Source organism: Ictalurus punctatus, chromosome 14, assembly GCF_001660625.3.
Source record: "Ictalurus punctatus breed USDA103 chromosome 14, Coco_2.0, whole genome shotgun sequence".
NCBI lineage: Eukaryota > Metazoa > Chordata > Actinopteri > Siluriformes > Ictaluridae > Ictalurus > Ictalurus punctatus.
In genome coordinates, this window is record NC_030429.2 from 7,570,710 (window position 1) to 7,582,585 (window position 11,876).

The 11,876-nt window shown below is 40.6% G+C and overlaps 1 protein-coding gene across 9 annotated transcripts in view; it reads right to left on the bottom strand.

Moving 5' to 3' along the window:
- enox2 (ecto-NOX disulfide-thiol exchanger 2) overlaps nt 1-11,876 on the bottom strand; it is a 303,597-nt gene that overhangs the window by 257,941 nt on the left and 33,780 nt on the right. The window contains exon 2 of one of the 9 annotated variants that reach the window (XM_053685511.1): nt 10,147-10,217. The exons of the other annotated variants lie outside the window; for them this stretch is intronic. The gene's annotated coding sequence lies outside the window, so the exon portion shown is untranslated. The remainder of the gene's footprint in view (nt 1-10,146; nt 10,218-11,876) is intronic. 9 annotated transcript variants of the gene reach the window in all.

Genomic DNA, 11,876 nt, shown 5'->3' on the forward strand with positions numbered 1-11,876 from the left:
ATAAAAGTCTAAGTCTAAAACATTTAGACAAATTACAACTCTTTTGGAACAATATTCTCTGGCCAGAAGAAGCAAAAAGAACTCTTTAGGAATAATTCATCTTGTCGTGTTTGGAGGAAGAAGGGATGAGTGTATGATTCTAAGAACACCACACCCACAGTAAAGCATGGTGGTGGGAGCATCATGATGCGAGGGTACGTAAATGATACAGGGGCATTACACATCATCGAAAGAAACATGAATGGAGCAATGTACCAGGATATATTAGAAGAGATATATTAAACAAAAAAAAAAAAAAAAAAAAAAAAAAAAAAAAAAAAAAAAAAAAAAAAAAAACATTCAATAATTTCCCCTTATTGTTTAAGGGAGGAAATAGACAGACACTGGTTTTAACCAGTGAGGATTTGAATATTTTAAAGTATTAAATATAAGATCAAACAATCTATATATCCTAAAAGTGATGCTACATGTAAGTATTAGTACCGCGTTACAGGAGAAACAGCTGTTACTGTTTTTCTGTAGCTGAATCACAAATTGTGCTTTTTTTTTTTTTTTTTTTTTACGTATTCTAGTTATCCTAAGCAGTTTATCTTATAGAGTAAAGTCAATATTTATAGTGAAGTCAAAGTCAACTTTATTATTTTGAAGCATATTGCACAACAAAATGAATGAAACAGCTGAAGAGTGCAGATTTTTAAATGGATCCTCTGACCAAGAAAAAAAAAAAAAAAAAAAAAAAAAAAAAAAAAAAAAAAAAAAACCTATACTGTGAGTAATTAAATAAAAAATAAGTCTTAAGAGTAAAGTTTCTTATCAGATTAGATCAGTGGCTTTTCATGAATTTCTTCGCTTAAAAAACTAAAAACGATGGAGTGCTGCTTAAAACACCATTCAGTGTAGTCATGAACTGGAGGCCTGGATGTGGACCCAAAAAAAAAAAAAAAAAAAAAAAAAGAAATACTATTTTAGCTGAAAAAACAGGGGGGGGGGGGGGGGGGGGTGTCTTGGGACGGGTTCTTGGAGTCCATCAGCAGAGTGCAAAAAATGTTCTGAGACTCCAGGTTTATAAAAAATAAAAAAAAAAAAGGTCTGACAAAAATAGAATTATTAAAAAGTACCTCATCAGTTCAGTGCTAGTGGTAATGTCCAACGGAAGCATTTTATTTATAGCTGTAAGCTACTCATTAATGATAAAGCATTAAAAGCTAATCGTCGTTGACCTTTACTCGTGTAGGTTTCTAATCCGTAACTTTCAAACGGAGGATTTTTTTTTTCCTGAATGGGCCTTCACAAATGTTTTGCTGAATACCCCTGCTTTACATGCTACAATCTCATACTGTAGCACTACTGCTAATGTGGCGGTATATATGGCCATTAATATTTAAATGCATTTGAAATACTCAACATCACTAAACGGCAGCTATAATTCAGCAGCCATTTTAAAGGAATTTATGTGCACCATATCCTTTCGGATTTCCTCAAACCGACAAGAACAGTAACACAATGCTCTAAGAAATAGAACACAAGCCTTTAAAGGACGGATTGTGCAACTGCACAAAGTATTTACTCCCCAAAGTCCATACATTCCAGGTGGATAACAGGCTTGCACAGATCATACGTTTGGTCCCTGAGCAGAATCTGTCATTCAGTAAAGCATGTTATAAAGCCACTGGGTACTGAATGTGGACCGTGTGTGTGTGTGTGTGTGTATGTGTGTGTGTATGGGTGCCTTGCTGTGGGCCAGTTTCCCCACAGCTACAGTACAGCAGCACTGTGTATAACCTCGGTGGTGCTGTGGGAAAACGGAGCTGAGCGTGCAGATCGGACCACCTGCCTCAGTGATCCTGCCATTCTATTTATACTCCTCACAATAAATGACTGCCGGCATGCCAGGAACCAAGCTATGGGAGGAGGGGACTGCTAAGTGCTTAGTGGGAAGAAAAACATACAGAGAACTCTTTTAACCTTTTTTTCCTTATGTAATCCAAATAGTGTGACATTTCTGTGTTTTTTCTTTTCTTCCTCCACATGGTACAAAGTAGGGCAAACACCTATCAGCCATAACGTTATAACCACTGACAGGTGACGTGAATAACATTGATTATCTCATTACAGTGGCACCTGTCAAGGGGAGGGATATATTATGCAGCAAGTGAACAGTCAGTTCTCGAAGTTGATGCGTTGAAGGCAAGAGGATAAGGATCTCACAAGGGCCAAATTGTGATGGATAGACGACTGGGTCAGAGCATCTCCAAAACGGCAGGTCTTGTGGGGTATTCCCAGAATGCAGTGGTTAGTACCTACCAGACAATGGTCCAAGGAAGGACTATTGTTGAACCGGCGACAGGGTCATGGGCATGGGGAGCGAAGGCTAGCCTGTCTGGTCTAGAGCTACTGTAGCACAAATTGCTGAAGAGGTTAATGCTGGCTCTGATAGAACGTTGTCAGAACACACAGCGCATCACAGCTTGCTGTGTATGGGGCTGCGTAGCTGCAGACCGCTCAGAGTGCCCATGTCCGATGAAAAAAAAGCACCTACAATGAGTATATGAGCAACAGAACTAGACCATGAAGCAATGGAAGAAGGTGACCTGGCTTTCTTTTACATCATGTGGATGGCCAAGTGTGTGCGTGTCACTTTCCTGGAGAAGAGGTGGCACCAGGATACACTATAGGAAGCGAGCAAGCCAGCTGAGGCGGTGTAATAATAATAATACTAATAATACATTTTATTTGTTGGCGCCTTTCATAACGCTCAAGGTCAACTTACAGAAAGACAACATACAAAATAGACACACAAAATAAATCTTGATGAAGCAATAATATAGATGGGCTCATTATAAGGAATAAGCTCATTTGAACAGATGTGTTTTAATCTGAGATTTGAACTGTGAAATCGAGTCCAGCTCACAAATATGAAGTGGGAGTGAGTTCCAGAGCTTGGGTGCAAAGCGACTGAAAGCTCTGGCACCTACAGTGTGGAGTTTAAAAGCTGGAACAGTGAGTGGAGTAGCTGAGGAAGGATCATAGAGAACGGGCAGGGGTATACGGATGAAGAAGATCTGAGAGGGAGGAAGGAGCCAGATTATGAATGGCTTTGAATGTGAGCGGGAGAAGTTTATAGTGAACTCGTTGTTGGACAGGAAGCCAGTGGAGCAGAATGGGGGGGGCAAAAAGGACGGCATTACAGTAGTCAATATGGGATGTTACCAAAGCATGAATAAGTACTCGAGGGCAGAGTCTGCGAAGGTGGAAGAAGGTAGTATGTGAGATATTATTGATGTGAGGATCAAAAGAGAGTAAATGGCCAAATATGACACCAATCCTCTTTCAGAGGAAACGTTAACCATGCTGTCGACAATGGTAATACTGAAAGGAGGAGTGTGAATTTAGAGCCAATCAGAACAACCTCACTTTTATTGCCACTGAGTTTGAAGAAATTATTAGCCATCCAAGGTTTGATGTCCTGAAGACAGGTAGTGAGAACAGGGGGGCAGGGTGGTTTAGTGGAGATATAAAGCTGAGTATCATTGGAGTAACAGTGAAAATGCACTCCATGATGGCGGAGACTATGTCCAAAGGGTAAAAGGTAGACGATAAAGAGGAGTGGTCCCAGCACCGATCCCTGTGGGATACCCTGACTAACCAAGGCCGATTCTGACTGGACATCCTTGACCTGAGCAAGCTGTTTTCTGTCATTGTGGTAGGATGAATATCCGAGAAGTGCAGTGCTGTTAACACCAATGTCGGCCAGATGCGCCCATAATAGTGAATAGCGGGATGGTATCGAAGGCGGCACTGACATCGAGAAGGATGAGGATGGCCAGAAGGCCAGAATTAGCAGCACAAAGGAGGCCATTAGTGATTTTAACAAGGGGTGTTTCAGTGCTGTGTTTGGGATGGAAACCAGATAGAAATGGCTCATAAAGATTATTTTCCATTATAGTCTTGCAGGTGAGCCTGGAGCGGAGATGCCACTGTCCGTTCAAAAAAGTTTCCAGTAAAAGGAAGGTTAGAGATGGGCCAGTAATTATTAAATTTATGAGGATCTGCATCAGTTTTCTTCAGAATTGGTGTAATGGAAGCAATCTTTACTGAGGAGGGAACAGTGGGAGCTGACAGCGAAGAGTAAATTATAGATGTGATAATAGGGGAAATTGAGGGAAGGCAGGCTTTAACCAGGGTGGTTGGAAGGAGATCCAGAGCAAGTAAATGCCTTGGACTTGATAATGAGTTCCATGATATCCTCGACTGATGAAGGTTTGAAAGCCGAAAGAGTGGTGGAGGGCGGCAGTACCGGTGCATTCCACAAGGGGGAACAGCTCGTCACAGTAGACGAGGCCAGCTGTTGGAATGTTCGTGATTTTAAAACAACTGAATTTCGGAAAGGCAGAACATTCACTGCTGGAGTTGAAATGAGAAGAAGTATTTTCTGGAAGCTTAAGAAGTTTGTTGAGAGTGGAGAATAAGGTCCATGATTACTTTGTCCAGAACTAATGATGTTAGCATAGTAGGATGATTTAGCAGCATTGAGTGCATTCTTATGAGATATCACGTGATCAGAGTACAGCTGTTTAAGTATAGCAAGTCCAATTTTTTTTTTTTTTTTTTTTTTTAGACAATCGCTCCAAATGACGGCCCAGAGCTTTTTGCTGTTGAAGCTCGGAGGTATATCATGGAGAGGATTGAAAAAATTAGCCTTTTACGGGTTTTCAGGGGGCCAAGGTATCCAGTATAAGGGATAGACTATCATTATAGTGATGTACCAGGTCCAGGGTGGAGGAGGAGTGGCTAACGGAGTTAACAGAATTACGGATGAATCTGTTCAGGTCACCATGGTTAACATTTTTAATATTACAAAAAGATTTATGGCAATTAATTTTGATAGGGAAAACTGTGGCATCACACAAGACAAGCTCGTGGTCAGAAATGGGGAATTTAGTCGCACTAAAATTACATGGTAATACACCAGAACAACAAACTAAATCTAATATGTGACCTTTATTGTGTGTAGGGAACCCAACAAACTGATTAAGGTCAAAACTATCCAAGATGGAATTAAAATCCTTATAAAGTGTGCTAGTGGGGTTATCGAAATGGATATAGCATGCAACTTGTTAAAATAGAAGCGAGTTCAGTATGAAATATAGCAGAGGGCTTGCTTGGGGGGTCTACAAATCGCTGCTACGATGGTGGGAGCGGGTCCTTTCAGTTGGACGGCCAGCACTTCAAAGGAGGATGGCTCTGAGACTGAAACCGGTCTGATTTTAAGGTTCTTGCAATAAATGAGTGCGAGCCCGCCCCCCTTACCGGAAGAATGGGGTTTACACGTGTAAAGGAATTCCGGTGGTATTGTTCGGTTTAGATAAATTTAAAAAAAAAAGTTAGGTTTTTGCCAAGTCTCAGTAAGACACATAAAATCAATTTTTAGGTCTGCAATGAGATCATGGACAAAAGGAGCCTTATTGCTGAGAGATCGGGTATTAAAAAGGGAGAATTTAAGACCGTCAGAAACAGCAGGTTTAGTTGAGCTGGCCAGAGTAACTAGCACACTGCAGTCTACGGAGCTTGAGGTATTTTTAGGTATGCGAGGACACATGGACCAAAATGCATGGATGGAGTTAGTAGTACTGTAGTGAAAGTTCCAACACGATCAACGATGGATGCATCTCCGACACCGGAGGATGTGCAGTACAGTTGGAGGAGGCTCGTAGTGAGACCGGAGTCGGTAGAGCTCTGCTGCTGAGTATGTCAATCACAGAAAGGCACTGATGGTGCCGAAGACAAGAATAATTCATAACAGCGGCATGAACATCCACATGGTAAAAAATGTCAACACCGCTGGACAGCAATGGAGGGGATCCACAGCCAGAACAGAGGATGGAGCCACAGCACCAGACCAATGGCCCAAACAATCAATCTGGCAGACATTGAACTCCACTTCTGCAACTCCGGTCAGCACCAGATGAAGTGCGCCAGGTATCAACCACAGACCCTAGGACAGCCAGTCCAGGAACGGCAGTGGGCAACACCACCAGGCAGACGTTGATGAGGTACAGAACAATCACAGCAGCAGACTGTACCCGAGGCGTCATATCCAATAATATTTTAAAACAGACACAGACAGTAATCGAGGGCCCCAAATCCAAAGAAATGTTGTAAAAATAGGGCAAACTTCGATACGATAGGCGACCAGAATAGACCGGAGAGTAGAAGCAGCCAAACGCACCAGCGTTCACTCAACTTAAAGCAGAGTGTGATGCTCTAACAATGTTCTGCTGGGAAACCTTGGCATTCATGTGTGTTAACCTTGGTCCTGGCATTCATGTGTGTTACTTTGACACGTAAGACCTACCTAAACGTTGCTTACAGACCAGGTGCTCCACCCCTTCAACAGTATCCCCTAATGATAGTGGTCTCTTTCAGCAGGATAATGCACCCTGCCACACTACAAAAACTGTTCAGGAATGGTTTGAGGAACATGACAAAACATCTGTGGGATGTGCTGAATAAACAAGTCTGATCCATGGAGGGCGCACCTCGCAACTAACCGGATTTAAAGGATCTGCTGTTAACATCTTGGTGCCAGATACCACAAAACCTCTGAAGGTGTGCTGTGGAGTCCATGCCTTGATGGGGCAGAGCTGTTTTGGCAGCAAAAGGAGGACCTACACAATATTAATGGTGTCAATGTTGGCTTGACTGTTAAGTTGGGTTACTGATCGGAAGGTCGGGGGTTCAAGCCCCAGCACTGCCAAGCTGCCACTGTTGAGTCCTTGAGCAAGGCCCTTAACCCTCTCTGCTCCAAGGGCGCTAATATCATGGCTGACCCTGCGCTCTGACCCCAACTTCCTGACATGCTGGGATATACGCAGAGAAGAATTTCACTGTGCATATGTATATGTGATAAATAAAGACTCATCATTAATCTGGTGGTTTTAATGCTATGGCTGACTGGTGCACTTTGTGTGCGCTAAAGGACTACAGAAATTTATAAAAACCTTTTCAAATATTATAGGAATAAAACACTCATTATTGATACTTTTCCAATAACAACACACCCAAAAGTGTTTTATTTCTCATATATATATATATATATATATATATATATATATATATATATATATATATATATATATATATATATATATATATATATATATATATATATATATACACACACATATATATATATATATATATATATATATATATATATATACACACAAACTAGAGAAATCAGTGGAGAAAGATGAAAAGCCTTTTGGTCAATTTTCGTTTTAGCCCATTTGTGCAATTTTGCATCATACAAAAGACAAACCAATTGACAAGAGAATAAAGCAATGATAACATGATTTGAGGTTTTCACAGTGGGCCTGGAACAGCACTCAGTGTCTGCAGGTAAGTGGAGTACTCTTGATCAGCCGTAACATGAACTAAAACTCCGCTTGGCCACCCTGCCTGCCAACCATCCTGCTCATAAATGAGCTTTACGAACAGCTGCTCCAAGTGCATGGAGATCCACTGTGCAAAGTGCAAAGGAGACAAATATCTGAGGACGGTGGAGGGGCATGTTAGTAATAGCTTACACTCGAGTGCTTGCTGTGTTTATATCTTTCCCCTCCTGCCTGCGGCTTGACACCCGGTTAATGTCATCGGAGCGCTGAGACTCCGGCGAGCCACCATACAGTTTCAGAATGGTTAGGTCACATTATAGCATAAGGGTTTATCTCAGCAAACAAGCTCGATTGCCCTTTGACATGGTTATTTGTAATCCCTTCGCTAAACGTATATCTGACACACACAAAAAAAAATACAAAAGAAGCCTTAAGTAAAACGGATCAAAGCATCTGAGACGGATCACTGATTTAAAGTCGAGCGAAAGGGGACGGAATACAATCTCTTCTGCGAAAGTGGAAAAATACTTGAGTAATTACTTATTACAGGCTGGTGTGATATAATGATATTATCGTCTGTACATGATATTACATTGCCACTATATCCTTATCGTTGATTAGATTAAATATTACCAGACCTGCCAACCATTACGTGTAGGAGCTATGCGAAAACATCGGCGTATGTTCGCAGAAGATATCAGCAGGAGATGAGCTTGGGCAGGCTCCCTCACTTTCTGTCAAGAGAAATGGAGACTCATTACTGTGGAAAAATCCAACAGCGTATGTTCGACTAAGATCATATTTAATAAGTACATATTTATTATACATGTATAACTATACGTATTAGAGATGCCACCAAAAAGAATTCGACCCAAAAAGATTAAATAGGCCTACATCGTCGTGTCAAAACTAACTTTACAGACATTGTTAAAGATGATTAGTTAGTAGAAAGCGGTTAAATATGCTGCTCTGTTTATTGACTGATGCTCTCCGTTAACAATGAAAACGTCGCCCATTAGACGACAGATTATACTGAAATCTGCTGATGTTTAAAAATAAATAAATAAATAAATAAATAAATAAAATCCACCATCCAGTTGAGTTTTCAGGATTTCCACAGTTCCCGAACGCATAGCTAATCTGAATCTAAATGGGTGGAAATGCACGTTTTGGTCTTTTTTTGGGGTCTGGATGATACGATTGCGCGTTCGAATATTTGAAAATGGAAAATCCTGATCGAGATCGCACAAGCCTTCGTTACTACACTCGAACATTATTGTTACATCGTTGTTACCAAAAATGAATCGTACTCGTATTTAACTACATTTCCAAGACAAACTGGATTTAGAGTTTCAACGTACTCCTTATGAACATTACAAGTCTCCTCTTCTCTCGTCCGGCCGATGAGTGTACGCTATACTTCCATAACATGGGCATTGTATTTACCCTTTATTTACATTTCAACTTAAAGCATCCAATCAAATACATCAAATACAGTCATGAATTGTGTCAATTCATCGTCTGCTGGGACCTTTCACAATTTCAACAGTTAAAAACGTTTTTACTGTTTAATACTGGAGGAAATTTAAGAATAGCAACGTTTTTTTACTTGGTCCTAGTTTGATCCTGAGCTCCGGTTACTATCTGTGTGGTGTTTCACGTTCTCTCGGTTTGCATGGATTTCCTCTCACCTCCCAAAAACATGCAGTTTGGAGGATCGGCTATGCTGAATTTCTCCTAGGTGTGAATGAGTGCGTGTGCAAGGTGCCCCGTGATGGACTGGCATCCCGTTTGGAGAGAATTCTCCCTCCTTGCACCCAGTGTTCCTGAGCTTGGCTCTGGATCCATTGCGACCCTGATCAGGGTAACGTGGGTACTAAAGATGGATGAATGAACCCCCCCCGCTCTTTCACTTGTGCATCTAAATTGGAAAAAAGATTAACAAGAAAGATGTCGTAATTACGATAAGGAGATCTTCTGATGAACAGGATTCAATCGCCCTCTTCATACAAGTGCCAAGCGCCGTCAGAAGCAACCGTTTAATAAATCGTCACGTCAGAAAGTGGGCCAGTCGACTCAAACGAGGACGTATTTAGCATGACGTCCGTGCCCTCTTTTGAACAAACTACAGAAGATTTTGATCCTACATCCGAGTCTATTATTTTAACCCAGACTGCTTGAAGTATTCATTGAAAAAAAAATAAAAAAATCTACTAGAGAGAAAAGACCTACTGCTACGTGTACTCTGGAATATTCATTAAATTCGTCTATACACATTGGAATTATAATCATGTAGACAAGTTATGTCAGATATCCTGGTCAAAGTTTCTCATACTGAATATGGAGAAGAGCTTCTTCGCCTTTGTTTTTAAACTGATGCTGCGCTCAGATAAACCGATGGCCCAAAAGTATTGACAAGCCCTAATCGCCTAAAACGAATCAATATGTGGCAGCCTCTTGGTAATTGTCATTGTAAGGAAAGGAGAACTTCAATGTCCTGTCCTTCGAGGTTCTCCTTCACAAGGTTGGAAAGATGGTCGCTCGGTAGAAGAAGTTTTAAAGCTTCTGTCCTGCAGTTAAACTTTATTGAGGGTCGACCAATAAGATCGAAGCCTAAATGAGATTACATCATTTCCACCAATAAGAACAACACCCTAATTAAGAATGAGGAAATAAATAAAGAATAAAGCACTTAGAGGTGTGCGGTTATAGGAATATAATCAATGACTGAAAGCAGAGCTACTGTTACCGCTTCGGAGTGGATTCGTTTCCATTAACAGCATGCCCCGAAGTGTTTCGTTCGTCTTGTACCGCAACAACCTGTCAACAATTACAATTATTTATGAACAACAATCGCACTTTTTATCCATTCATAGTTACATTTCATGTTGTGCAACAACCATGAAACATTAGCACGTGTTATCTTTTATGTTATCGCCGCTATAAACAGTAGCTCCCGCTTCGGTTTCTCTGAAGTTCAGCTTCAAGAAGCGAAAAAAAGTACAAGATTTCCCATGTTGGAAAACTTACCGACTGTCCGAAAGCACTGGAACTGGAGACTCCTTCCATGAACGGTTAATAAACGTCTCCTTACAGACATGTTCACCACACAAATGGACATATTTTTTGCTGTTAAATAACACCACATTTTCTTAAAACTGGCTAGTATTAGTATTCGATTATGTGCAGAGTCTACCGTACAAGCCGCCATGGATTGGTTCTTACTACAGAAACGTATAACAAAGCATCGATATAAGCCTGAGACTCGAATTATAGCCGACGCTGAAAAATGATGACCTTCTGACCAATCAGAATCATGAATTCAACAGAGCTGTGTTATGATAAAGAACAATACACTGGAAGACAACAAAGAGAAAATATCAGTATAGCTGAAGTGTTTTGGGTCAGACCACCTAGGGTGACTAATCAGACCAAGCAGCAGGCACTCGGTAATGAGGTGATGCTCTTCAAAACTTTCTTTTAACCCAGCCAAATAAATAGCTCAGCCTGGAATTTTGGCACGCAGTCATTTCTCATCCAAAAAAGCAGACTGATCAACACCATTATTTTTGAGTGCAGTGTGATGCCAGACGTCCTTTCAGTAAACTGTCAGTCAGTGACAAGGGGGGGGATCATCTGAAAAGTAATCTGAAGCGCTTAGCCATTGCCCTTGTGCATTTGCATATTAGTGTATATTATATGTACAGTATATTGATGTATAATATTGTGTCAGGTAATGACAAAGCCAGCTCAGTAGGTGTTTTTAAATCTAAATGAATTGTTTAACTTGCTCCATTGTTAGTTCTTGGGATCTAATTCATTGACTCGTTGTCGATTCGTTGATGATTACGCACCGGTTCTTTAATATGCCTTATACACCACAGTGCTGTTGAATTCTCCGTTCTGATAGCTCAAAAGGATTCGATTTCTTTTTCTATAATAACGGCTTTGAGAATTGTTCTGGCTGCTAGGGGGAGAAAAAAAAAAAAACCCAAAACATCACAGGTACAGTATTTATTAAAGAGCTAGCTTTCGTTTCTAGAGTAAAATACACAGGAAATAGCATAATCTAGTGGCTAAATAAATAGATAAAGAGCATGATGTTATTTCACAAAGAAAATGAATAAACATTGATATGATGGGGCATACTTTTTTTTTTTTTTGGTCAAAGACCCAAATGTCTATAAAGTCTATAACGCGTTATAGACGCGTCTGTAATGCGACTAAAACAGGAACAGGTCTCGATTCGATTTGTGTTTACTTCGAGTGTGACTTCAGTGGGATTAAGGTCATCAATAATCGCTGTTTACATGCTGGTTTCGTAATCAGAGTATCGTCTTAATCGCTTAATATCGGATTACTGTTGTCCGTGTGAATGTGCTGAGTGTTGCCAAACTTATTAACGAATTCAAAAAGGGCTGGGAGTGTTACGGACCGACCGAGAATAGGACGTCCACCAACATCTGCTGACGAAGGTAC